Below are 27,497 nucleotides of genomic sequence, written 5' to 3'. Positions count from 1 at the left end.
CGGCAGTTACTACCCCTAACTAATTAAGCTAGATATTTCACTTAGATGCAGTTCCAACACTGCTCTCTACATTAATGGTGGGGGTGGAAGGGAAACAGAACCAAAAGGTTACTAAGAGCCAAGAGTAACAGATAAGTATGAGAAAAAAAAACTTGCTGGGCAGACTGGATGGGCCGTTTGGTCTTCTTCTGCTGTCATTTCTATGTTTCTATGTTTCAAAGGTAAAGGTGGAAATTGGTAGAGCCTGATAACGGAGAAAACAGAATTGCTTAACAAGTGGAGGAAAGGCTTTTAGGAGGACCAAAGAAAACTGCCACGAATAGGAATAGAAGTGAGGTAGACTTCAACTTTCAGAAGAATGGGTTTGCAAAGAGCTTGCACAACTAAACATAGACAGAGCAATGAGACTGGAAGGGATACATTTGAGGGTATTAGGGGAGTTCTGTCAGTCTGCTGACTGGTCTTTTCAATGCTTCTTTAGAGTTGGGAGTGGTTTCAAAGGACTAGAGACAGGCAGATGTAAACATACTGCGGAAGATCTGTCGGCTAAGCTTTGCCTTTTCGTGGCTGATTCCAAAATCTATGGAAAGGGTTGACATCTTGGGAAATCTATGTAACTCTTAGCAGGGCTCTAACCCCAAGTGCACACAAACGTATTTGTTTCTCTTCAGGGGCTGCTCCGGCTAGCAAATGCCATCCCATGTTTGACTCTTAATCCCCCTTTTTATGGGGGTAAGCTCTCGCTTGCGGCCCAGATGAGGTTGCGCTGCTCCCAGTGTGTTTGTATATTGTAGGTGCTTCTCATGAGGTGAGAGGCTGTAATAAAGTAGACAGGACCAGGATCCGGGTGGGAAAATAAGTTTACTGATTTATAATCATTAAATGAAGTCCATTGTCTAGAAGTGTGAATTTACATCTGACTGATATTAGATCATCTTCTCCTCGGAAACCCCAGCCCATCCTGGTCCCATATGTGTGTGTTGAGATCTGGTTGGAGTTTCCCTGTCTTATTGTTCCATTCTTACTTGTTTCTGGGGGGAATTCTCATGGGGAAAAGTCAAGTGGGATCAGGCTAATTCTTCGCACTGCAATCCCAAGGGGGAAAGGGGATCCAAAACAAACCTCCCCACACTGTTCAGATCCAAAACAATACTTATTAAAGTTAACAATGGATACAGATTCTTCCGCTCTCACTGTCTCTCACAGCAGTATCCATCACTGGGCTTTGCCCACCTAGGATTTAGAGTACGACTTTGCTTCCCAGTGAGAGCCCTTTTGCCCCCCAAAAAGTATCAGGCTTAACAATCTCTCTCTCTCTGTAAATTAGAAGGAGAAGGACCCTCTGGCAGGGAGTGCACGATGAGGAGTCACTTCTAACAGAAACTTCTTCTGGGTGAAGCTGGGAAGGGGTAGGGATGATATGATAGATGAAAGGAGGCTCTAGAATGAGGGGGGTCATGTAATGGACTCAGAATTAGTCTAGGGAAATATTTTCTTTTCAACAGGGATAGTAGACAAATGGAACGGCCTCCCAGCGGAGACAAAGACAGTGTCAGAGTTCAAGAAAACATAGGACAAGCACAGATAATCTCTGAGGGAGAGTGTGAGGGATTATATAGGAAGCTCTCTCAGAACACCTTAAAAGACCGACCACGATTATCTGCCCCTGGTCCTTCTTAAGAGCTAACCCAGCAAGGGATTCTGAGTGCAGGGAGGTTCCTTTCAGCGAAGGATAAGAAGGTATGGCTCAGGAGGGTTGGAGAGGGCTCAGGGAGAAGATAGAAAGCGGTTGTACAGACATATCACTTATGGTTAAGGACTCTGAACTGGTAAGGTCTGCAAAGGTATCACATATGGTGGCAGCAGTGGGACCATCCTGATCTAAATGGGGAACACAGACAGGAGCCCTCAGACAGAGAGAAAAAAAACACACAGGATTTTTTCCCTTCCTGGGACCTGGCTGCAGAGACAGCTTGGGAGTCCGTTATAGCAGGCCAAGGGGGCTAGCCTCATATGAAGCAACTTGGGTATATTTAGTCAGTAAGGGCCGAACAGGCCAGAAAGATTTTTTGTTTTCTTTCTCTCATTCCACAGACAGTCACCAAGTTTGGCTGGCTTGCTTGCTTTGAGAAGCAGAAAGGACAAGTTTTTTTGAAGAGACAAAATGGATTGGAGGTTACAGGCCCTTGTAGATTGCTGTATGGACTACCTACTTTGGAAACCTGTTGACCAGCAAAAGCCACGCAACATATCAGGCTGCAAACCCAAATGGTCGGGCTAGCTATGCTGATGTTAAGGCAGCCATACTGCTTGATATAACCTGGAGACCTCTCAGCTATGGTTCCATAAAGGGACCCTTTGCTCTGGAGAAAACCGCAGGAACCTTTTCCATCGACTCAAAGATCTTGATTGGAAGTGGCTACAGCCAGGGCTGAAAGAACCACTAGGCGAGCTAAGCCTGTGCCTAGGGCGCCGAGATTTAGGGGGTGCCGCCGCCGCTCGCGGCCACTTCAGGTGGCAGAATTTTGAAAGGGCAAAAAGTGCCCCTTCAAAATTCTGCCCCGCCCCTGCCTCACCCTGCTTCCCCCCCCCCCCCCCCCCCATCGTGCCACCCTCCTAACGCCCCCCTGGTGGTCCAGCAGAGGGTCCGTGAGTGATCTGCTGCTCCCGGGGCCTCAGCTGCCACTAACCAAAATGGCGCCGATGGCCTTTAGCCCCTACCATGTGACAGAGGCCAACCAATGGCACCGGTAGCCCCGTCACATGGTAGAGGCTGAAGGCCACCAGCGCCATTTTGCCCCGCTGGACCAGGTGTATTTTGAGGTTTTTTTGGGGGGTTGAGGGGGAGGGTGGGGGAGTGGTGGCATGTGATCCCTGCCCCTGGAGTCGGAGCTGCGACTGGGGGCAGGGCTGGGGGTGGCGCAAGGCTGAAGGTGCCTAGGGCACCCAATCCCATTGCACCGGCCCTGGCTACAGCCAACTGGAAAGTCAGGCCAGGAAGTGGCTGAGATCATCTTGCTTGAACAATTCATAGAAGGCTTACACCCAGCTATGTGGTGATGGCTATGCTAACACACCAAGCTTACCTTGGAATCTTCCATACAGATGGCCAATGCCTTCTATCGAGCCCAGATTGTCACTGAATATCCTGGGGTACAGAGGCGAATAGGAGCAGAGCCTGTCCAGGAACCTGTTCATCACAGAGAGATTAGAGGGGTCCAGCAAGCATCTGCAGGACAGGGAGGTCCTTGCACACTGTTTAAGGGACAGATAACAAGTTCCTCAGTTTGTTTTAGTTGTGGCAGGCGAAACCATTTCACCAAAGACTGTGGACATATAGGCAATGAGTCCATAGAGGTGGGTGGGCCTATAGAGATGCTCCAGGGAGAAGACAGGAAGCAGTTGTACAGACATACCACTTATGATTAAGGATTTTGAACTGCTAAGGTCTGCAAAGGTAGGCAGCCTTTTGTTCTGTATTTTTTCTATTGTAAATTTAGTTGTGTGTAAAAACAGCCAGAGTCTGCTTCACTCTTTCCTCCTGGCTGTTTTCCCATGCCTTGGCTGCTCCCAGTTAGCACAAGAAGAAATGATTGTCAAGCTAAGTAGGAAGTGTGGATGAGCTGTATGGTTTTTATCTACTGTCATGTTCTATGTTTCTATTATCAAATCTATCCCATAAAACAGAGCTGGTAATGGTATAGTCTTGTGCACCCCTCTAATTTGGGTACATGTGAGATATTCCAGAGGAAAACACATGAGAACTACTAGAGGAGAGAGGGGTTGTTGTGTTGGAGAGAGAGAGATGCCCCCTGGAAGGTGAAAAGAGAAGAACATGACTGGAGAAGTTGGGGGTGCTGAAATTTGCTTGAGGATGAACTGAATAAAATCCAAAGTCATTCCCACACAGGACCAATGAGTAAACTCTGTGTGGGGAAAGTATGTGCAGTAGATCGCATTCTAATATTTTAATGGATGTTAATGATGCATTAACCTCAACACACTTTAGTTCATTGACCTTAGATAATTAGTCAGTCCTTTAATCTCCTGGAAGGCATAAAAGCTGCACAGCAAAAAAAAAAAAAAAAAATACAAGTGTAACAAGCTACTATAAACCAGGTTCCTTCCTCCACAAGTTTATCATGCGTTGGAGGCTTACAATATGACCTGAACTGCATCTGGATCTGAATGATGTGTTTTGGACCTGTAAGAAAGGGGTTTTCAACTCTGCACAAACTGCAAAATGCTGCAGCCAAGGTGAAAGAATGTAAAAATATGTCAATAACCTCTGAGTGCTCTTCTGTGAATGACAAATATTCTGCAAGAACAAGCATCCAGCACTCACAGTGTTAACAAGTTCAGAAAAGGGCTGTACTGTTTAGCCTGCCCAGAGAACAGCACTACATAGCCAGCAAAGGAGGAAGCCAAAGGAATGCTGGGAGACCATTTAAGGTAGAAAAGGCACAATTTGGCTGGCTCTGTGTGAGCGGGGCAGGGACAGCCAGGAGTTGGAGCCAGGAGCCATGAAAAGAGGAGTGCAAATGGCAGCCCTGTAATCAATTCTTCTCCTGAAGAGTTAATTATTGAGAGAGTGAAACATAAGTCTGTGCTCTGAGGAAATAGAGAGACAGACAGCCGAGCTACATGTAAAATCCTAACAAGAGCCAGGAGCTGAGAGAGTGAGAGACTTCCTTTCCAGCGATATCCAGGCCCAGGAGCACATGACTGGATCACCCTCCTAAGACTGAGTTAAGTAATCTAAACTTTGCACAGAGAGTATCTTAGCAGAGGAGGAAGAAGGTTTATTTCCTTGCCTTTTGTACCCAAATTCAGTATCTCATCTTAATTGCTTCAGCTTTTCAACCAAGGACAAGCATAAACCTTTGCTGGGAAAGAAAAACCGGTGGACCATAGTCTTTCTGTAAGAGACTGAAACCAGGCCAGCTTTCTGTTTAGTTCCAAGTAAACCTTTTGGGGAAGATCTCCAGGAGAGAAAGTACTCATCTTGATTGTTTTTTTTTTCCACACAATTTTGTTTGGGACATGGTACATCCTTTGTAAATTGGTGACATTGGGGTGGATCTGTCCCCCCCTCCCTTATTGAGTACTCAGGGGTAAACACAATTTATGAAAGTTGTGTACTTCACTAGTTCCCCCCCCCCCACACACACACACACACACACTTTTCTCTATCAGCATTCCCTATTTTTTTTTACTATCCATATGAGTACGTTGATTGCCCTGGTTAAAAAAGGCCATACTCAATATTATTTTTGCGTTGCTTGATATAAAATAAGAAAGCTGCAAGTTTATATTATACTTCACTTCTGTACTTTTCCCATTTTATGTTCTGGTTGGGTTTACTGTCTGCTTACACAATACTAGTAAAAGGGTTCATTACTGTTTTATCCTGGTGTGATGATTTTATCTGGTCTGTGGTACCACATGTGAGAGGTTGTTTGAGAAGGGCCCAGAATTGTGGGTATTGAGGTGACCGGGACCCTGTCTCATGCACCACTCAGGCTACGAGCCCGAAGATAAATCTTATTAGTAAATATAATTTCTCATATGGTACCCCCCACCCCGAGCATAGGGGTAATTCATAGTCCGGACCGGGGGGGGGGGGGGGCACACAAGCAAATCTTACGCAAACAATATTGGAAAACGTTTGGGTAATAATTTGTTCATAAACTGGTTCCAATTTGTATCCACTAGTTCATTCCTTGGAATCTATCCTAAACAGCCCCTGAGCTAAAGCCTTATAAGCTTCTGTCAAGCACAGGTATATCTTCTTTTCCTTCCTTTGTTTGATTGTAAATATTTTTTAATCATAATCTGAAAGGCGCAGTCAGTTTCATCGAGATGTTTGCTCATGGAGATTACTTTCACCAGCTAAAACGTCTGTGATCTCTGTGTTTAAATAAGCTTGCTAAACACTGCAGATTAGTTCTCGAACATGTTGTACTGATGAGAACTTTCAGTTTTGGCTCAGTTGAGACCTTGGAAACCCACTGGCATACCTGAAGTGCCAGTTTGGGCCAAGAGAAGCAGCCCCAGAGTGTTAGCATGGTAGCCACACATTAGTAGATATTTTTTTATTGCAGCTATGTGGGCTGGGCCCAGATGGAATCTTTTTGGGTCCTAAATGTAATTTATTTCCTCTGTGCCCTTGAAGGCTGGATTGAGAACTGTCATAAAGAGAGGGCCCGTGCCTTACTTCTGGAAAGAGGAGACATCTATTTCGCAAGAACATAAATGGGGACTGCAACTAGACTGTGTTTTCTTTCTGTTGTAAATATCGGCAACTGTTCTAGCTCAACAATAAATACAAGCGATTAAGATCACCAGTGTGGATTGCTTTTGTACAGCAACAATGTTCCCTACCATTGAGGGTTCATTTCAATGTCTAAAAGATCCCTTAAATGGAACCCATGCAACCTCTGTCCCTGTAAATGAGACAGGGACAGAGTTGCATTATTAATTTTTTTTAAAACAGGAGTACCTCAGGGTTCAGCGCTGTCTGCTACCCTCTTTAACATATATATGCTACCCTTATGTCATCTGCTGGCAGACCTAGGGATAATACATTACATTTACGTAGACGACATTCAATTAATTCTACCAATAGATGACACAATTGAAAAAACATTAAGTTTAGCCAACATGTACCTAGACATAATTAAACAACTACTAAACCAAATGGAACTGGCCATCAACATTGACAAAACTGAATTCCTTTACCTAGAGAGAAAACATACTGAAATCATTCAAACACCAATAACCCTAAGAAATAACCAAAAAATTGAGCTAGCCAAAAAAGTAAGGAATCTGGGAGTAATAATGGACCCAGAAATCAACCTGAAGCAACACATATCTATAAAAGTAAGAGAAGGCTACGCAAAACTTATGGTCCTCAGAAGATTGAAACCATTACTCACACCCGCCCACTTCAGAACAGTATTGCAAACACTTATCTTTTCCAGCACTGACTACTGCAATGCACTCTTACTAGGACTCCCAAGCACATCGATAAGACCACTCCAGATACTTCAAAATACTGCAGCCAGAATACTGACGGGAAAAAAGAGGAGGGACCATATAATCGAAACTCTAGCAGACTTACATTGGTTACCCATCGAATACAGGATAAAATACAAGGCCTTATGTACCAAACACAAACTAATATATGATAAAGAAGCAGACTGGTTAAACACAGCCTTACGAGTACACGTTCCACAAAGAAACCTCCGCTCAGCAAACAAAGCATTACTAACAATCCCTTCAGTAAAGTCAGCAAAATTAACCCACGTGAGAGAAAGGGCTTTATCATTGGCTGGGCCCATACTATGGAACACAATGCCCCCTGAACTCAGATTACAGAATAATCTCAAAACTTTTAAGAAAAATTTAAAAACATGGCTCTTTAAAAAAGCCTTCACTAAAGAGTGTGGAGGGTAGAGAATGAAAGTACAGAGTAATGCAGATGAGAATGAATTTACTCAATCCTACATTTAAGAAGTAATATCTCAAAGAGATAGTAACTCAATAATATACCTGGACTTGACCAACATTACTCAAATAATGATTTTATTTATGAAATTGTAACCAAACATTATTGGCACCTGTTAGAATGTACGATATCCTAGATTTACTAACCTTAGTCTATGTGCCTATTTGTAAACCGTTGCGATGGTATATAACTTAGCGACGGTATAGAAAATTTTTTAAATAAATAAATTTAAATAAATAAATATCAAATAAGAAGCACTTCCAACACGCTCTGCCTGTTTTATGATAAGGATGGGACCAAGACCCAGACACCATAGATACATATGTGACTTTATAATTGTACCCCACCTCTATATCATACAAAAACATAGTGAATGAAAGCAAAATAACAAAACAACCAAAGTCTCTCAATGAACTGGCAGTCTCTCCCGCTCAGGCCTCTTTCTATAGCTTCCCTTTCTGGGTACACGTCAGTCTTTAGCTCCATATATAATACTTGCAGGCTTTACCTCCATATATAATACTTGCAGGCTTTCAGGTTTAAAGAGGTTGCCTTTGATCTTCTCTTTTGCAGGATGTACACTAGCCTTTATGTTCTCCTTTGTCTTCTTAGTTCCAGCCTCCTCTGTCTTAAGAACATAAGAATATAAGAATTGCCATTCTGGGTCAGACCAAGGGTCCATCAAGCCCACTATACTGTTTCCAACAGTAGCCTATCCAAGTCACAAGTACCTGGCAAGTACCCAAGCATTAAATAGATCTCAAGCTACTTTCCTTATTGATTAGTAGCAGATTATGGATTTTTCCTCTAGGAACTTATCCAAACCTTTTTTAAACCCAGTTACACTAACTGCCATAACCACATCCTCTGACAATGATTTCCAGAGCTTAACTATGCGCTGAGTGAAAAAGAACTTTCTTCAATTTGTTTTAAATGAGCCTCTTGCTAACTTCATGGATGCTCTCTAGTTCTTCTATTATCTGAGAGAATAAATAACCGATTTACATTAACCTGTTCAAGTCCTTTCATGATTTTGTAGACTTCCATGATATTCCCTCCTCACTTGTCTCTTCTCCAAACTAAATATCCCTAAGTTCTTAGGGATAGGGGAGCCGTTCTATGCCCCTTATCATTTTGGTTGCCTTTGTCGTTCCTTTCTCCAGTGCAACTATATCTTTTTTAGATGTGTCAACCAGAATTGCGCACAGTATTCAAAGTACAGTCTCACCATGGAGTGATACAGAAGCATTATGACATTCACCGTTTATATGCCATTCCCTTCCTAGTAATTCCTAACATTCTGTTTGCTTTTTTGACCACCACATCACACTGAGCGGACAATTTCAATGTATTATCCACTATTAAGCCTAGATCTCTTTCCTCGGTGGTAACTCATAAGATAGAACCTAACATTGTGTAACTTCAGCAAGGGCTATTTTTCCCTATGGCATCACCTTGCACTTATCCATGTTACATTTCATCTGCCATTTGGAAGCCCAATCTTCCAGTCTTACAAGGTCCTCCTGCAACTTATCACAATCTGCCTGAGATCTAACTACTCTGCATAATTTTGTGTCATCCGCAAATTTGATCACCTCACTTGTCGTACCCCATTCCAGATCATTTATAAATATTTTAAAAAGCACCAGTCCACGTACAGATCATCTGAAGTACTCCACTGTTTGCATTTTTCCAATGTAAAAACAGACCATTTAATCCTACTCTCTGTTTCCTGTCTTTTAACCAATTTGCAATCCATAAAAGGGCATCACCTCCTATCCCATGACTTTTTAGTTTTCTTAGAAACTTCTCATGATGGACTTTTATTTATTTATTTTTTATATACTGACATTTGATCTGAGATATCACATTGGTTTACATTCAGGGACTTTTGGCAAGTCTTGGGGGACCCTCCTGACCCCCACAAGACTTGCCAAAAGTCCAGCGGGGGTCCGGGAGTGACCTCCTGCACTCCGGCTGTCGGATGCCAGTATTCAAAATGGCGCCAATCGCCTTTGCCCTCACTATGTCACAGGGGCAGAAGGTGTGAGTGCAGGGGATGGCTTCCGGACCCCCCGCTGGACCACCAGGGAGTTTTGGTAAGTCTTGGGGGAGTCAGGAGGGTGGGGGGTTTGTTTAAATTGGGTCCTTTAGACGGCCAAATAATTTGGCGGATTCGGTGTATTCGTGGGGAATCGCGATACGTTTCGCTTCCCCACGAATACAACGAATAGGGCCCTATACGTTGCGGATGAGAAATATGTTAGAAATGTTACCAGGTGATCCTCACACCCACCAGCCACCCAGCTATCTACATTCCTAATAATCGCATCACCAACTATGAAGGCCAACCTAAACCTTCCCTCCTGGGCAGTAGCCCTGGGAGAGACATCCTCAGTGTGAGAGGCAATGCATCACCTGGAAAGAAGGTCCTTCCTACAGGATCATTTCCTGCTGTACTAGGTTGATGCTCTTCAACCAGGAGATTTTTCACCTCCAAGGCAGCACCAGGTCTGCCAGACTGGAATTGGGACTTGGCTACTATGTCCCTGAAGGTCTCATCTTCTGTATACCTCTCTGTCTGTCTCAGCTTCTCCAGGTCTGCTACTCTAGCCTCCAAACACACAAACTCCTGGTTTTTGCCTGCCCTCTGACTAACTATTTAATACAAATCCACAAACTCCTTTTTTTTGCCTGCCCTCTGACAAGCTATTTAATAAAGACACACTAAATTCCTGGTTATTTTGCTTGACTTCTCACTAGCTATTTAATAAAGATACACACACACACACACACTAAAGAATGTACCCCAATAGTTTACTGCTCCCAAAACTTTTAAGTTCTAACATTTCCCCAAGCAGTACATACCGATTCTTTTTAGCTACCAGCAAGGCGATCCTCTCCTCTCAGTGCTCCCAGTGGATTGAGCACTGAGAGGCCACTAGATTCGTAAGTTCCATTCTGGGCTTCCAGAATCACAGACTCCTTCTGGTTTCACTTCAGCCTCCACCCCTTCTCTGTTTTCTTCAGAGATTTGTATCTTTCTAAGAAAGTGTCCACTTAGTGAGTCAGCAAAACCCTCTAGCTGCACTTAAGATGGATTGTCAGGATTTGTCTCTAAAGTTGGGCTGACTGCTTGTGATGTATTCTTTTGTCCTCTTACTCAGTGAACCCCAGAGTCGCACATCAATGCCTGTCCTCTTCTGAGGACTGCAATCACTGCCTCTAAAGTGTTTCTAGCCTTGACTGGTTTGAAAAGAAAAAGGCATAGGGAGGTACCAAACCAATAAACCAGACATCTCTCTTAGTAGCTTGCTTGGTCTAACTGTTCTTCACTGTAACAGTTTTAACTGAAATTTCAAACACTATTATACAAATTTTATAAACATACCTATTTTAACATTTCCATTCCATTATTAGTGTATAGAAATCTATATAGTTATTATAGATGTTCTCTAGTTTGGAGAAATCAAGAAGAATTCTAGATTATTTTTATTTAAAAAACTTACTGCAAAGACAGCTTATACACATAGGGGCAGATCTTCAAACCTGCGCGCGAGCGTAGATTTGTTCGCGCAACCCGGCGCGAACAAATCTACGCCTGATTTTATAACATGTGCGTGCTGCCGTGCACATGTTATAAAATCCAGGGTCGGTGTGTGCAAGGGGGTGCACAATTGTGCAACTTGCGCACACCGAGCCGCACAGGGAACCTCTGAGACGCGCCGAAATCAGAGCGGCCTCGGAGGGAACTTTCCTTCCACCCCCCCCCCCCACCTTACCCTCCCTTCCCCTAACTAACTCGCCCCCAGCCCTATCTAAACCCCCCCCTACTATTATCAATGAAGTTACGCTTGCCTCTGGGCAGGTGTAACTTGCGCGCGCCAGCAGCTGGCCGGCGCACCATCCCCCGGCATGGCGGTTATTCCGGAGGCCTCGGTCCCGCTTCCGGAACACCCCCGGGCTGGCGCCTCGCCCATGGTACCGCCCTCGGAACGCCCCTTTTTTGGAGCCCCGGGACATACGCGCGTCCTGGGGCTTGCGCGCGCCACAAGCCTATGCAAAATAGGCTCGGCGCGAGCAGGAGCAGATTTTCTTGAGTTACGCGCATAGCCTTTGAAAATCTGCCCCATAATACTTAAATTCTATGTAAACCAGTGAGTTTGGGTCCAGATAACTGGAGTCTTGTAGGGACACACTGCAAATTGACTGAAGTAGATTCAAATATTCACACAGATAAGAACATAAGAATTGCCATAATGAGTCAAAGTGAGGGTCTAGCAAGCACAGTATCCTGTTTCCGACAGTGGTCAATCCAGATCACAAGTACCTGGCAGGATCCCAAACAGTAGATAGATCCCATGCTGCTACACCCAGGGATAAGCAGTGGCTTTCCCCAAGTCTATCTGGTTAATAACAGTTTATGGACTTTTCCTCCAGGAACTTGTCCAAAATTTTAAATCGCACCTACGCTAACTGCCTTTCCACATCTTCCAACAATGAATTCCAGACTCTAAAGAAGCATTAAAAATGTTAGCCAGCGGAGCTGCCAAGATATGTCTAAGTTCCCATAGCATCATCCTCTTTTTTGAGATGCTGCAACCAGAGATGCACACAGTACTCTAGGTGCAGTCTCACCATGGTGCAATACAGAGAGGCATTATGACATTCTCCATTTTATTATTCTCCGTTCCATCCTAATAATTCCTAACATTCTGTTTACTTATTTGGCCACCTCCACACATTGAGCTGAGGATTTCAAATTATTGTCCACAATGACGCCCAGATCCTTTTCCTGGATGGTAACTCCTAACATGTAACTAAGCCGCAGAGGTTCTTACTATCTTTGAATATTTTAATATTCAAGCAGTCTGAGATTTGGATTCCCAAATATTAGCGGTTGTCAGGTTTAAACAGTGGAAAGACTGACTCTGATTCCAAAAACCTAGATCTGCATCAGGATTTCATCCAGGTCAAAGCAGGCTCACCCAACCTGGTAGGAATTCATAGGGAGGACAATTTTCAAAGCCATTTACCTGGGTAAATTGGCCTCTCTAAAATTTGTCCCCCTCGGTGTGGCAGGGACTTTCTTTGCTAGTGTTTCTATCTTACCTAGGCTCATAGCCTATTTATTGCTCAGCGATTCTCTAAATCCATGGTCTGCTAACCAGCTTTTACAAACTAGAAGCAGCCCTTCCCATCTCAGCCACAAGGTTAAGACCCAGACAAGCCATGAGAACAGAAAATACGCCTACGCCTACTCCTACTCCCCACTCCCCATCATGCCTGGCCTTTCCTTTCTGCTCAAATTGTTTGACCACCCCTTTTTATTTGGGATGAGGGTCCATCTGCTTGGTACAATTGTCTTTTAATACATTCCCAACCAGGGCCGGTGCAAGGGTATTAGGCGCCCTAGGCGAAACGTCAGCTATGCCGCCCCCCCCCCCCCCCCGCCTCCACACACAATTAACTTACATTGTGCATTAATGAAAATAACGAAGTCTGTATTTATAACAGAACACTTATTTGACATTTTTATGCCATGTAAACCATTGAGATGATTTGTCTTATCGACGGTATAGAAACTCTTTTATAAATAAATAAATAAAAATAAATAAAATAAACATAAACCAAAGCTATACTTGTTGCTCAAACAAAAAAAGCAGACACATCACATAATATTAAATAATTAAAATGGCAGTCAATCAAGAAAAATAAACTTAAAAAGCCATCTTTACTTACCCCCTCCAGCAGCTCTCTTACTCCTCTTCCATGCAGGCTGTAGTACACTCCAGAAGCAGCAGTAGTGGCTAAGCTCTATACTCATGGTCCTCTTCCTTAATGCCCATGTCTCTCACACACCACACCATACCAGTCATGCCCCCATGACCAGTTTCTGTCTCTCACACACCAATCATCTCCCAAACAGTCTTTGACAAACACACCAGTCACCTTCCTGAACAGTTTCTCTCATGCCATACTCACACAGGCTTCCCATTCCCGTGTTCCACTTACATATATGGGCTTCTCACTCTCATAATCACTTTCTCTTTCTCACACACACTCACCAGTCTCTCACTCCCATGCTTGTTCTCTCCACATGCACAGGCTTCTCATTCCCATAATCACTTTCTTTCTCTCACACACATACACAAACACACACACCAGTCACCTGATCTCTCTCATGCATACACACACACAGGCTTCCCACTCCCATGTTCTCTTTCAGATATACAGGCTTCTCCCTCCCATGCTGTGTCTCACACACACCCAGGTTCTCACTCCCATGCTCACTCTTCACATGCACAGGCTTCTCATTCCTATAATCACTTTCTTTCTCTCTCTCACATACACACAAACACACACCAGTCACCTGTTCTGTCTTACATATACAGGCTTCTCCCTCCCATGCTGTGTCTCACACACACCCAGGTTCTCACTCCCATGCTCACTCTCTTCACATGCACAGACTTCTCATTCCCATAATCACTTTCTCTCTGTTACACACACACACATACACCAGTCTCTCTCTCATTTCCATGCTCGCTCTCCAGGTGCACAGGCTTCTCATTCCCTGAATCACATTCTCTCTCTCTCACATTCACATACACACCAGTCACACCGTCACCTTACCAACCAGTCTCTCTCTCATACGTGCAAACACACACAGGCTTCCCACTCCCATGCTCTCTCTCACATAATCAGGCTTCTCACTCCAATGCTTTCTTTCACACACACCCCCACCACACCAGGCTTCTTACTCCCATGCTTTCTCACATACCCAGAGTTCTCACTTCCATGCTTTTTCTCTCTTTCTCACACACACATACACACACATCAGTCACATCCCTGACTGTCTCACACATCAGTCATCTCCTTGAGCAGTCACTTTCATTGTCTCTCACATATACACATACATCAGCTCTCGATCAAATACATTCTCTCACTTACACACAGGCTCTCAATCACACACACATTCTCTCAATCACACACAGGCAGGCTGGCTGCTTCTCTCTCTTTCTCTCACTCACTTCCTCTCCCCCCCCAGCACAAATGGTAGCTGCAGCAGCCTCCTCCTCCAGCCCCCGCAGGCCAAAAAGGAAGAATCCTATCGGCCGCGGGAGGCTCATGCTGCTGACTCCTTTCCCGATTCCCGGCTGCTTCAATTGCTCGGGGGCCGATGCTGCTGTCGCAGCTATTTTTTTCATGCGGCACCGCTCTTTCTCCTTCCCGCGCATCACTTCCTGTTCCGGGTCAGGGGGGGCGGGAGGAAGAAAAGGGCAGCCGCGGATGCCACAGCTTTTTTTTTTTGCACCGCTGCCGTTCCCGCTGGGCTTGAACGTGCTGATAGCCTGGCGGCAACGGCAGCAGGGAAGAAAGAGCAGCGGGAGAGACCGGGAGCACGCGAACCGCTGGGGAAGGTCAGATGGGTCTTTTGGGGCGGGCTGCCGGCAGCGGCTTTGGGGGGGGCGGCGGCGGCTTAATGCAGCTCTTTTAATTTTACCGGGGCAGCGGCTGAGCGCGGCTCTCTTAATTTTACCGGGGCAGTGCCGCCCCCGGGAAGCTGCCGCCTAGTTCGCCTAGTGCTTCCGCCGGCCCTGTTCCCAACACAAATTCTTCTTTTTGTTAACATTATACAATGTAGGACTTTGCTATTATTTGTTTGTGACGTGATATTTGATTGTAATTCAGCAGTTAGGCTCAAGAGATTAGTTCTATGTAAATCCCCAGCCTGAAATTTTGACTTATAACTCTACAATAGAGATCTGATCACCTTTTCAGCCTGACGGCTCCTTTTACAATGCTGGTTCCTATTGCAATTCATTCCAGTGGCAGCGTGCTCTTCTCCCTCCTTCCCTTCCCCACCTCCCTCTCCCCTCTGTTCAGGTGAGGGGGTTTCACAAAGACACAAGCAAGTTGTTAAGCTTTGGCTTTTGTCAAACAGGCAAAAAACCCCAACATATTCTCCAACAAAGCATCAGAATAATGCATACAGTTATCTGAATTACAGAAAATGTTTGCTGGAGGAAACAGGGAGACCTAAGCCTTTGCTTACAGATATAGGGTTTCAAACAATTAGTTAACTGTAAATTTCTGCCTCTTTTTGCAGATAGTTTTCTGTTAAATGGGCCTCCTTGATTATTAAATATGTAAAAAGAAGCAAAAATGACATATACCAAATAATATCCAAGAAAACAAATTCATACAATAATTAATGAGGCTACTTAAAATAGTAGTAATAATAATAATAATAATAATGATTTTTTTAAATACTAATGGTATCATACTATCTCCAACCTTCTCTTGGGGAACCACATTACTAACTCAGTAGAACTCATGAGCTTAAGATCAAAACGTTGCAATCATCCTCATTAGTAAATATGTCCTTGATTATTGCATTACCTAGAAAACAATTGTGTTTATTTATTAAAAGGCTTCATTTCATAAGCTGTCAGCATTTTAATGAAGGCAACGTATTCCTGAAATATAAGTACCTGCCTCATTCTGTCTCTTAGTGAAACTTTCTCATTACTTATCTGCTCAATCTTATATATTCCCATAAGCAATTTTCCTTATTTCTTTCTTCCACCCTGCCTGCATTGCTTTCTCCTTTGGTGCACTTACATCTTATGACCCTGGCATGTTTTGACACTATTCTGTCTTGTTCCCATGTTAATGCTGGCTTCTTTTCCAGATATGTGTTGATTTGGATTGTAGTCAGATTAGGACCTGCCCTGATCCTAGATCTTTATTGTTGTGTATTTTTGGCTGGAAGTGTTGCACAAACCTCAATAAGAAGATAAATAAAGACAGCGATGGGTCAGGCTTAGGCCTGGCTTTGTTAATAGGCAGGCTATCCCTGTCCTGTCTCTTCAGGTGCTTTCCTATTTATTCGCTATTGTCCTGTTTCCACAGCAGCCTATCTGTTTTTGTTAATAATGATGTTGTTTATGTTTTACTCTAGGGCAGGGATGGCGAACTCCAGTCCTCGAGGGCTGCAAACAGGCCAGGATGTCAGGATATCCACAATGAATATGCATGAGAAAGATCTGCATGCACTGCCTCCACTGGATGCAAATCTTTCTCCTGCGTGCTCATTGTGGATATCCTGAAAACCTGGCCTGTTTGCGGCCCTGTTCGCCTTCTAGGGGGTTCCCAGCCATCTAGGGGGTTCCCAGCCTTTTGTGGAGTGTGGACCCCTTTTCAACCTCATTGTGGATATCCTGAAAACCTGGCCTGTTTGCGGCCCTGTTCGCCATCTAGGGGGTTCCCAGCCATCTAGGGGGTTCCCAGCCTTTTGTGGAGTGTGGACCCCTTTTCAACCTCCCAAAATTTTGTGGCCGCCCCCCCCCCCCCCCCCCCCAACATGTGTCTTTTTAATTTTTACATGCACTTAAATGCCCTTTGGAAAACAAATTAATGTAATAACATGGATTCTCGAACCATTTGTGACAAGGGGAAATTGGAAAAAAAAAAGAGAACAGGACCAACTGATTACAAAAATAAGACAACAAAGGTAAAAAAAAATTATTTTGAGATTTTAGCAATTGGAATATGCCATCTTTGGGTATGTGCATTTCTTATAATTTTGTATTTTGCTCTTTAGCGTTCCACTGTTCAGAATCTGGTTTCTCAGGCTTTCTATTCCAGTTTTGTTTGCATGTTTCTATTTCTAAATTGTAGTCCCTTATTTCCGTATTAGGTAAGGTTCGGTCTGTGTTCTGTCCGTATGTGACTGAGGTGCAATATTGCTGCTAGCATGTAGTTTCTCTGAAGGAATTTGTAGCAGTCTGGCTTATTCTGTTATCCCAGAAGGTGGTGTATTAATGTTCTAGGGCCTGGTGTAGTATTTACTTTGCATCTTTTTCATAAGGTTGCTGTTATTTGAGTCCTGAGAGTCAGTGGCAAGATTCTAGATGCTTTTTTTTTTTCTTTTGCAGTGGTTTGTGTTATTTCACAAAGTGTTTAGCAGTGGAGGGAGTCATTTTTATTTGGCTTAGGGTGACTCAAAAATTTGCATATAGTTTTTTTTTAATGTTGGGTTGTAATGTGAACTGTTGTAGTTTTGCTCTGCACCTACTCTTCTGATTATTGCTATATTATTGTAGTTATGGTGATCTCTGCCTCTCTGGAAAGATGATTCATGAAAGAATACATTGATATTTGTTTTATGACTTAATTGATTGGATCTGATGTTTATGTGTTCTTTGCTTTTTACCTGATATTCTTGTGTATTTATAAATTGCAATAAATATAAAATAAAATAATATAGATTAATAAGAAATGTTTAATGTTGGTAAGTGCTTGAAATAAGAGTTAAAATATTCTAAAAAGTTTCACTCATGATGCATGAAGGCTGTTGTGGACTACTTGGAGTACAACCAGTAGAGTTTAGACCTGCATGCCTACAGCCCACCTTTGTTAACCTTGGGCCTACCCGAAAATCATTTCTGGCTATGCCACTGATTCCAGAGGGGGCAACCTAAGGGAACAACTCACCCTAAAATTCCTTAACCTAGAAGGCATTAAGATACCCCAGCCACTGCACCAAATGCTATCTTGTGGACACTCAGCAGTACTTCAGGTTCAAACCTTCAAGCATGTTTTAGAAAACTTTGAATAATGAAAATCTTGGGGTCTTCCGCACCCAAAATGTGTTGTTTATTTAAAAAGAATTTGTTATCCACACTTATACAAAATGTTTGAAATGGAGTACAATAAAAAAACATACAAATCTTTGATCTTAAAAAGTATACAGAAAAAAAACAAAAGAATAACAGGTACTATTATACCAGAATGTTCTTATATCAAGATCACCTCATTAATCGTCTCCATACAATCAGTACTTGAAATGCTCCTCCCAAAATATTCCGTTTTTAAATGTTTATTGAACCCTGAACTCATTCTCTGGCTCACTCAGCATCTTGGGGTCCTTTCCTTCAATGAGCATTGATATCTCCCCATCTCTGGTCTTCTCACCCTCTCCTTCTCCTCTGTCCATTCCTAAAATCACCTCCATGTGCTGAAACTTAAGAGCCCTTTAACTCACCTAGTAAAAACAAATTATACAGACACAAGCAAAGCTGGAAACGTTTTCTATAATAAAGGCGGAAATGTATGCCAATGTGCTTCGAATATTCTAATTCTTTCTGCAGCATTTACCCCTGTGCTTATTCAAGTAACTGTGGGTCTGTGCCTTAGACCTCTGCTCTCTGTTGTCCAATCTTCCTGGAGGAGCAGGGGAGAGGGTGGCGGGAGGGGCACCAAAAGAACTTAGGGTGACAAAAACCTAAATATGTTACTGGTTAGGCTTCCTTCAGCATGTGTGCTGTTAGGGATTTTATAAAACCAAAAACTAAAGAACTGAATTTTTCAAAACTGAAAGTATTTTATTTCAAGAGATTCATGGAATGTCCATCTCTCCAACTATGACTAAGTGCAGTACTAAAGCAAGTTAGCCTTGCAGCTCCATTCTTACCACTTACTAAATAGCATATTGTACTTTCCTGTGCAAAGAGAGCACGTTTATGTATTGTAATGAATCTGAACACATTTCCTACAGTGGGACATGCACTGCAGATTTACTTGCGTATTTTCAAGCATGCACAAAAGAGCCTGGATTTTCAAACACCAGGTAAACCAGCGGACTTTGAGAACTGGATGATCATACAGCAAAAATTCTATGTGTGTATAAGCTTACCCATTTCAATTGGTTGGCATAAAGCTACATGTGAACAGCATGCCATTTGCATGTCAAACCCCCGCTAAGGGCAGATAAAGAAGAAAAGAGTCCTGATGCCGGGAGGGGGGAGTGGGGGGGCCCTGACCTTGCAGCAGCTCTGTGGGTTCACAAAATTGGTCGAGTAGGATGTTGAATTTGCCCAGGTCAGTGCAATACGGTGCACTCAGCAGAACGTACAGTTTTACCCACACTTGAATGCACATTTTGGTGAGCATAAATCTTAATGCCAGTGCAGGAAGGAGTTTTACATGCACAAAATGTGCATTTAAAACTGTGCATCCTGCTTAGTGCCTTCATGTGCAAATGAGTGCATTAAGCAGTTCTCCCCGACGCAGAGAGGTGCACTGTCCTAATCAAGATTTACTGAGCGCTAGAAACTTTATTCGTGCTCACAGATGGAGTAAAGCTTCCAGCGCTGCTGGCTGACACTGAAGGGCTTCTTGGCTTGGTTGCAGGACATGGAGCAGGACTGATGACTATCAGAAGGGCAGGAAAGGAAGTGGGCTGAACCATAGAAGAACATTTGCTGTCAACCCGAAAGGTGAAGGACTTCTCAGCAGTACTTTTTTTTTACAGTTCTGTGCAAGGCACTCTGCTGGTTTTAAGTGTCAGTGAAAGTGATTTTTTTTGGTTTGGAGAATTGTTGCTGTCCCTTTCCACAGGAATAACTTGGTTTCTTCAATCATGATCGCAGGCAAGAAAGGATGCAGTTGTCAGCCTGAGTCCCCCCTCCAGCGATATACCTAGTCCTCCCCCTCCGAGTTAAAATGTACATTCAGCCTGTGCTGAATGCAGACTTTAACTCAGTACTATGCACTATTTATAACTCCTGTTGCATTAGTACGGCATTAGCTTACTACACTGGGCCTTAAGAAAAATAAAGAAGCTTGTGTGTAAGGGAACTGTGAGGCTGATGAAATAAGATACGCATTGTCCTAATGCGCACGCAGCCACATCTCCTGTGCGCCCGATGCAGTATTTAAATGAGAGGAAAATTGTGGCTGCGTAACAAAGGGCGCACTAAGGGAGAATTGTGTGTCTCTGGCACTCAAATGTTTATTGCATCGGGTGCCCAGAACTGCAACGGGCTTGGTTATTTTGCTGAGGTGCTGATTTCAGTGCTGAAGTTTATTATATCCGGCTCCCACTGCTACCGGCGTCTACATTGCACAGTCATAAGAAAGGTGCGCTTCCTTTTGATCAAATCAATAAACATTTCTTTTTCTCCACCACAAGCAGTAAATTTAAGAGGCAGAATGATACTGAGGAGGACACATTTATCGCGAGATATTTTTTTAATGTTTCTTATGAGCCCTTGACTACGAATTAACTTTACTCCACCTCCAGAGCTGGAGTTAAATTCCCCACGTTAGAAAATGTGCGTCGGATGCCCAGCCTTTGAGCGAGCGCGCCCACATCGAAGGGTAATAGTCAATGTCTTTATCTACATGGAATTTACACGTGTTGGGTGCTATCAGGTACACGCTTGTTAGGGCGTGCATTTTGGATGCGCTAATCTCCTTACTGCATCAGATCACTTCTTGCGTGCCCAAAATGAACACCCAACCATGAGTAAACCCTTGTGATACGCTGGGCGCACCTTATTGCATCGGCCCATGCGCACTTCAGTGCACAGTTTTAACGCTCACATTTCTGCATCGGCCTGTCAGAGGGCAATAGGGTGAATTTCTCTGCAGGACAGGGAAAAGGAAACAAAACACTTTCCCCCAAAGTAGAACGCCCATAGTTCTTTTAGACCTTCTCAAGAATGCCTCTTCTCTGTTCAGCCCACACAATGGGATTCACAAAGGTGGTCTCACACCACAGAGTATTGTTCCTACTTGTTAAACCTTTTATTTGTTCTTCTGTGGCACCAGCAGTAAAACGTTAGCAGTAATCACAAAAGAAAAGAGTGAGTCACAGGATCCCACTGCAGAAAAATCGGCCTTGAGAAAACACATCCCAAATTTCTATAGCAGCACAACCATTAAAACTTCAACACATCCAGTAATCCACACACATGAAAGAAAAAAAAAAAAAGCCTCCAGCTTGAGCCCGTGATTAGACCAGGTGTTAGTCACTCATACCCCTGAGTCCTTCAGCTCAGGCTTTCTCCTGGGAGAGAATTATTCTGATAATCAGGAATGCTCGCTCTTTCTCCTAGTGCTCTTAAGAAGCCACTAGGCCTTAGCTCCTAGGAGTGATCCTTTGACCAACCGCATCCATTGTAAAAAAAAAAAAAAAAAAGGTCCTGCTGGACTGGTAGAACCAGCAGGCCATAAGAGATATCCCCAGAACCATTGACAAGTTCTAAGGATATGCATTTGTTTGAAACAAAAGTTTAAAATGTGACAAATGAATCCATTTTTGTTTCTTTTAAAAAAGAAAATAAATAAATAACTAAATATAAATGCCATCGATTTTTCATCTTCAGGAAAAAGTATGCACTATTAGCAAACAGAGCATGTTAGCAAATAGTACTATTTCCAGAAAACAAACAACAAAAAACCCCTCAAAAACAAATGTAGGGGGCTCCCACATTTACTTCTATGCCCTAAAGAGGAGAGGCAGAGGCCATGAGGATGAGAAGTGAAGGCCATTTCAAGGTGGGCCCAAGAGCGGAGAAGCACCTGACTGGCTGCAAAGAAGCAAGGGGTGGATTCTTTCTCCCACAGGAAACTACCATGCATCAAGTAGGAGTGGGGTTAGTTCACAGATAAGGAATTGTCCCTGAGTGTTCTTGATGTGTGGGGTCCGGGAAACCCAGGACTGATGGCAGGTAGAGGATTCCTTCTTCCTCAGAAGAGCTAACTAGAGAGTGGCATTGAGGTGGCCATTGGCTGGGTGTGTGAAATGGAGTTTTTCCTTCTCTTGAGGAACGAAGTGTAATAAGTTAAGAACCTGAGTTCAAGAATAGGGTAAGCCTGAGTGATGAAGTACCCGAGTCTTTGAGGTGCAGTGCCTGGGTGAATCTGCACTGGAGGATGATTATGTGGCTGTGTTAGGGAAATGGGTCTAAGATCATGTGAGTTGTGGGGAAACGCTTTGGAATATGTAATTATGTATTTGGTGCCTATTGGATGATGATTTTGATACGGGTATGTTTGAACAACCTAGTCCTCCCTTAGGGCTAAGGGATAGAAAATAATACCAGGTTGACCTTGATGGTCAGCTGTAATTGTAATATTTACTGTCATGGAAGCCCATGATTTTCTGTCTTGTGCAGTATTTATTTGAAACATTTTGGCTGGATAGCTCTAGAAAACAAAGTTGTGGTTGTTTTTTGAATTTAATACATTGTGTCAGTCTTCTTCATTATTGTACCAGCTCTTTTTATTTATGGATGGGGTCAGAGATCATGAAGGGAGTTAGTGGGATATCCCCGCTGACTAGGCAGCACAACTGGACATGGAGATGTTGTATCACAGGCTGGTACCAAAAGATCCACTTCACCATCTGCATGACAATTTGAAGAACCCATAAAATAAATGTGGAAGGGATGACCCCAATTAAAAGAGAAGTCTCATTCCATCATTATTTATTTATTTGTTTATTTACTTAACAGCTTTTCTATACCATCGTTAAGTAGTACCATCACAACGATTTACATTTCAAACACTACAGCATGGTAAACACAATAAATAATAATAGTGAAATATTAAAATACATCAAATAATTACTTAAAAATTAGTACAAAATCAATATATAAAACTATAAAAGAAGCCTAAAATCATAAGACAAAACAAAAAGTATAGAATGCACAATAAAATAATAATATCCTAAATAGTAAAAAGCATCAACATTATATGAACCTGAGGTCAGGGTTGCACAAAAAACTCCCCCCAACAAAGAAAATATCTCCAAAAAATTAAATCAGGATGAAAAATATTAGTGGGTACATCTCTAACAGGTCCTGTCCTGTTAGACTCTAAACTTTTTGAATCAGAATGTCCCTACTCAGAACTCTGACATAAATATCAGGGATATAGTTGCTTTAAATACATTACTTAAAGGAATAAGAAAATAAAAGATTATCAAGTACTGCTGAGCCATCCACCTAGGCTGGTTAATGGCAGAGGTTAAGAAGCAGAGACAGAGCACAATTAAAACTATACATACTGTCTCCAAATTTGTGGCAGGGTCACACACATGTAATGTTTTTTTTTATTTACCTTTTATTTATCAAATTTTTCACAAATACAAAACATTGACCATAATCTACAACATCCAACAGTAGTAAAGATAGCATATTGGAACACATAATAGTTCCCCTCCCTTTCTCTCCTAGGCCTCCCCCACTCCTTGAACATAAGGACCCAGGTAAGGATCCCACACGCGTGTTTTGCTAAAAGCAGTTCTAAAGACGTGTCCTCGGGAACTTTCTAAAAGGCCTTATTATAAAGAATCTTGGCCTTAATGTAGAGATTATAACCCTATCTCCAAGACTCCCACAAAGGCTGAAGACCATACTCCTTGCTTTGGTGGAGTGAGACATCCATGAAAAAGTCTAAATTCTGTGTAGTAGAATTTTTGGCTGATACATATTCAAAAACTATCAGTTTTTTGTAGTCTCGGTTTCCATTGCAGCCAAGTCCGTCGCTCTGGCATTAGCCAGGTGGTTAGGATTGTTTTTATAGCCACAAGAAACACTTTTTGAAGAAATAATCTCTGATTCTCTTGTAACATGTCCTTGTTCTCATCACACAAGCCCCATAAACAGAGACATGGATTATTAAGAATATTTCAGTGCAGTATTCCATTGAAACAAAATAAAATTTCTGACCAATATACAATATACTAATCTGCCTACAATGTCAAAAACTAGGGTAATACGTACTCCGCTCTTGGACTCATTTCATACAAGTCTCCAACTCTGGTAGTTGCTGAAAGGTCCAATGTTGAGTTATATACATAAAACTTACAAACTTATAATAAGTTTCTCTTAATGCTACATTTTCAGAAAGCTCTTTAATACCATTGACGTATGATTATATCTCCGAGAGAAGCTGTAAATCCGTGTGAGAATTCCACTTGTCTAATATTCTATCAAACACTTTATCATTTTTGACATTTTGTAATGCTTTGTTCAAGACTGCACAAGCACCCACTCTCTCCCTCTTAATAAATAATATTTTTTCAATATCCTCTCGCATAGAAGGTGGGACTGTGCTGGCTTAAAAAGCTAATGTAGTTTCTTGTTTGTAAATATGCATAAAATTACATTGTCTAGATCAGTGGTTCTCAACCTTTTTTCTATCAGGACATACCTGAGAGGTGATGCTCACATGCGTGACACACTGAACACATGACCATCATGGGACTTAATATAAGCATATGTTCTGCATCCACAGGAGTCCCCTGCTTCCTAACAATGAGTGCAGAGCAGAACTAAGACAGTTCCCTGTACAACTCACCATACAAAAAAGATATGTGCATTGTAAAATAATACAAACAAACCCCACTCTATACATGGCTATCGAACCTGCCATATCTCAGCAGCACTACCTCCAAGAAATGATACAATAGCCCTACCCATGAAAAGGGTAGGGCTATTGTAATATCATATAGAGAAAATACAACAACTAAGGCTGATACAAATCCCTACACGCTATATCTCAGTCATACACATACAGAATACAGACAGATCAACCTTCATCTAATATAGAATAAAATACCACAAATTACAAATGTGGAAACAAAAACTGGAATGGAAACACCAAGACCTTCTGCATGAAGGACAAAACTGGATAGCTAGAAACAGAAAAATTTCCTCTTACAGTAAGCAAATGTCATAGATAGAAAAAAATGCATATTCTCAAAACTGACATAATATGGCCCTTGTACCTCGTTACTCCCTCCATGCCATCACCCCTCACTTCTCCACACTACTCAATCGTCCCTTCACATTCTCATATCCCTGTCCAACAATTCAGACAACCCCCATAAGAACATAAGAACATAAGAAATTGCCATGCTGGGTCAGACCAAGGGTCCATCAAGCCCAGCATCCTGTTTCCAACAGTGGCCAAAACCAGGCCACAAGAACCTGGCAATTACCCAAACACTAAGAAGATCCTATGCTACTGATGCAACTAATAGCAGTGGCTATTCCCTAAGTAAAATTGATTAATAGCCATTAATGGACTTCTCCAAGAACTTATCCAAACCTTTTTTGAACCCAGCTACACTAACTGCACTAACCACATCCTCTGGCAACAAATTCCAGAGCTTTATTGTGCGTTGAGTGAAAAAGAATTTTCTCCGATTAGTCTTAAATGTGCTACTTGCTAACTTCATGGAATGCCCCCTAGTCCTTCTATTATTCGAAAGTGTAAATAACCGATTCACATCTACTCGTTCAAGACCTCTCATGTTCTTAAAGACCTCTATTATATCCCGCCTCAGCTGTCTCTTCTCCAAGCTGAACAGCCCTAATCTCTTCAGCCTATCCTCATAGGGGAGCTGTTCCATCCCCTTTATCATTTTGGTTGCCCTTCTCTGTACCTTCTCCATCGCAACTATATCTTTTTTGAGATGCAGCGACCAGAATTGTACACAGTATTCAAGGTGTGGTCTCACCATGGAGCAATACAGAGGCATTATGACATTTTTTGTTTTATTCACCATTCCCTTCCTAATAATTCCTAACATTCTGTTTGCTTTTTTGACTGCCGCAACACACTGAGCCGACGATTTTAAAGTATTATCCAATATGATGCCTAGATCTTTTTCCTGGGTGGTAGCTCCTAATATGGAACCCCACCCCTGCATCCTCTTTCCTGTGCCACCTATCTCCCCTGCTCAACTCTCCCTGCCCTTCTCTCACCCCTTCTCTACCTAGCATATCTCTGACCACTTCTTTCTCACCTTTTCCTGTTCAGCATCTCCTGACCTCCCCTTTTCCCCAACCCAGCAGGCCCATCTCCATCTCTCTCCTCACTTCCATCTCTCCTCTCTGCCCAGCAGCCTCCAGCCCCTCTTTTCGTCACCTCTCCCTATCCAGCAACCCCAACTTCCTCTCTCCCATCCCTTCCTACCCAGCAAACACCTGACTTCCTGTCTCCCAAGGCCTTCCTGCCCAGTACATTACCCCCTCCTCCTGCCTCCCATCCATTATGAAAGCCTTCAGTCCAATCTAGAGACTCCCTCCTGCTTTACCAGCAGCAGATGAGGGCAAGAAGCATTGAGGAGCGGAAGAAGATGAGGCAGCAGCAGCGGAAGTGAGCAATGGATCTATAGAGCACACCTCTCTCCTTCATGTTCCTGCTTTTGTGTCCCCTATGGGGTGAAGAGAGCATCAGCAACCTCACTGCCAAGCTAGGCAGAGGAAGATAAAGTTGGTGTCCTGCCAGGCCCATATGAAAAGGAGTAGGTGATATCTCGCTCTGATCTGGGTGAAAGTGAAGGTAATAACCTCCCACTGGGCCAGGAAAAGGAAAATGAAGCAAGAACAGCTGCCTGTTATACCCAACAAAAGAGAAATCAGCCAACTCCTGTCCAGACTGATGAGGAAAGAACAGCCTTCTGTTGGGTCTGTGACACACCTTCTGTGACCTCGCGACACTAGACTAGTGTGTCCCGACACCCCTGTTGAGAACCACTGGTCTAGATGACATTCGCTTTTTAGATCCTGTAAACTTTGCATTACGTTGGATTCTTCCATTAAAAATTGGTATAAGTAATATAACACCGTATCCTTCCATTTTTTGAATAACCCATTATTTATTCCGGTGGGGAACTGTGGGTTTTCACATATTGACAAGTAAGGTGTACATCTGCTTGGCCTTTGTGGTTTAGATTTGCAAAGCTTATACCATGTTTTCCTACATGACTCCATGACTAAATTATTCTTAATTGTCCCAGGTAGTTCAGCCCTTTTTACATGTAAGACAATATTTTACGTGTATGGAAGAACCCATAGGGAAATATTCCTGTGTCTCTAGTTGTTGGATTTGTGGACCCTTGAGCCGACTAGGACAGAAGATGACGCACTGTGGGAAGGCCCCCAGTGGAAGTCGAAGCCAGGAGGCGACACAGGCAGGAGACCTGGAGGATCTTCACCCCTGGAGACCCGAGGTCCCCCCAAGAGGAGCCCGTGAGGACCCAGGCCGCTTGGACATATGAGCGGTCTCCTGTGGGCAGGGATGTGCAGAGGGACGCCATATGTTGTATTCGGGATTTGTATTCGTCGGGGGACAGATACATTGCATTCGGCAAGGGGGGGCCCCGATACGTACATGCATT

Source organism: Rhinatrema bivittatum, chromosome 4, assembly GCF_901001135.1.
Source record: "Rhinatrema bivittatum chromosome 4, aRhiBiv1.1, whole genome shotgun sequence".
In the NCBI taxonomy this organism is placed as follows: domain Eukaryota; kingdom Metazoa; phylum Chordata; class Amphibia; order Gymnophiona; family Rhinatrematidae; genus Rhinatrema; species Rhinatrema bivittatum.
This window is presented reverse-complemented; position numbering follows the sequence as displayed.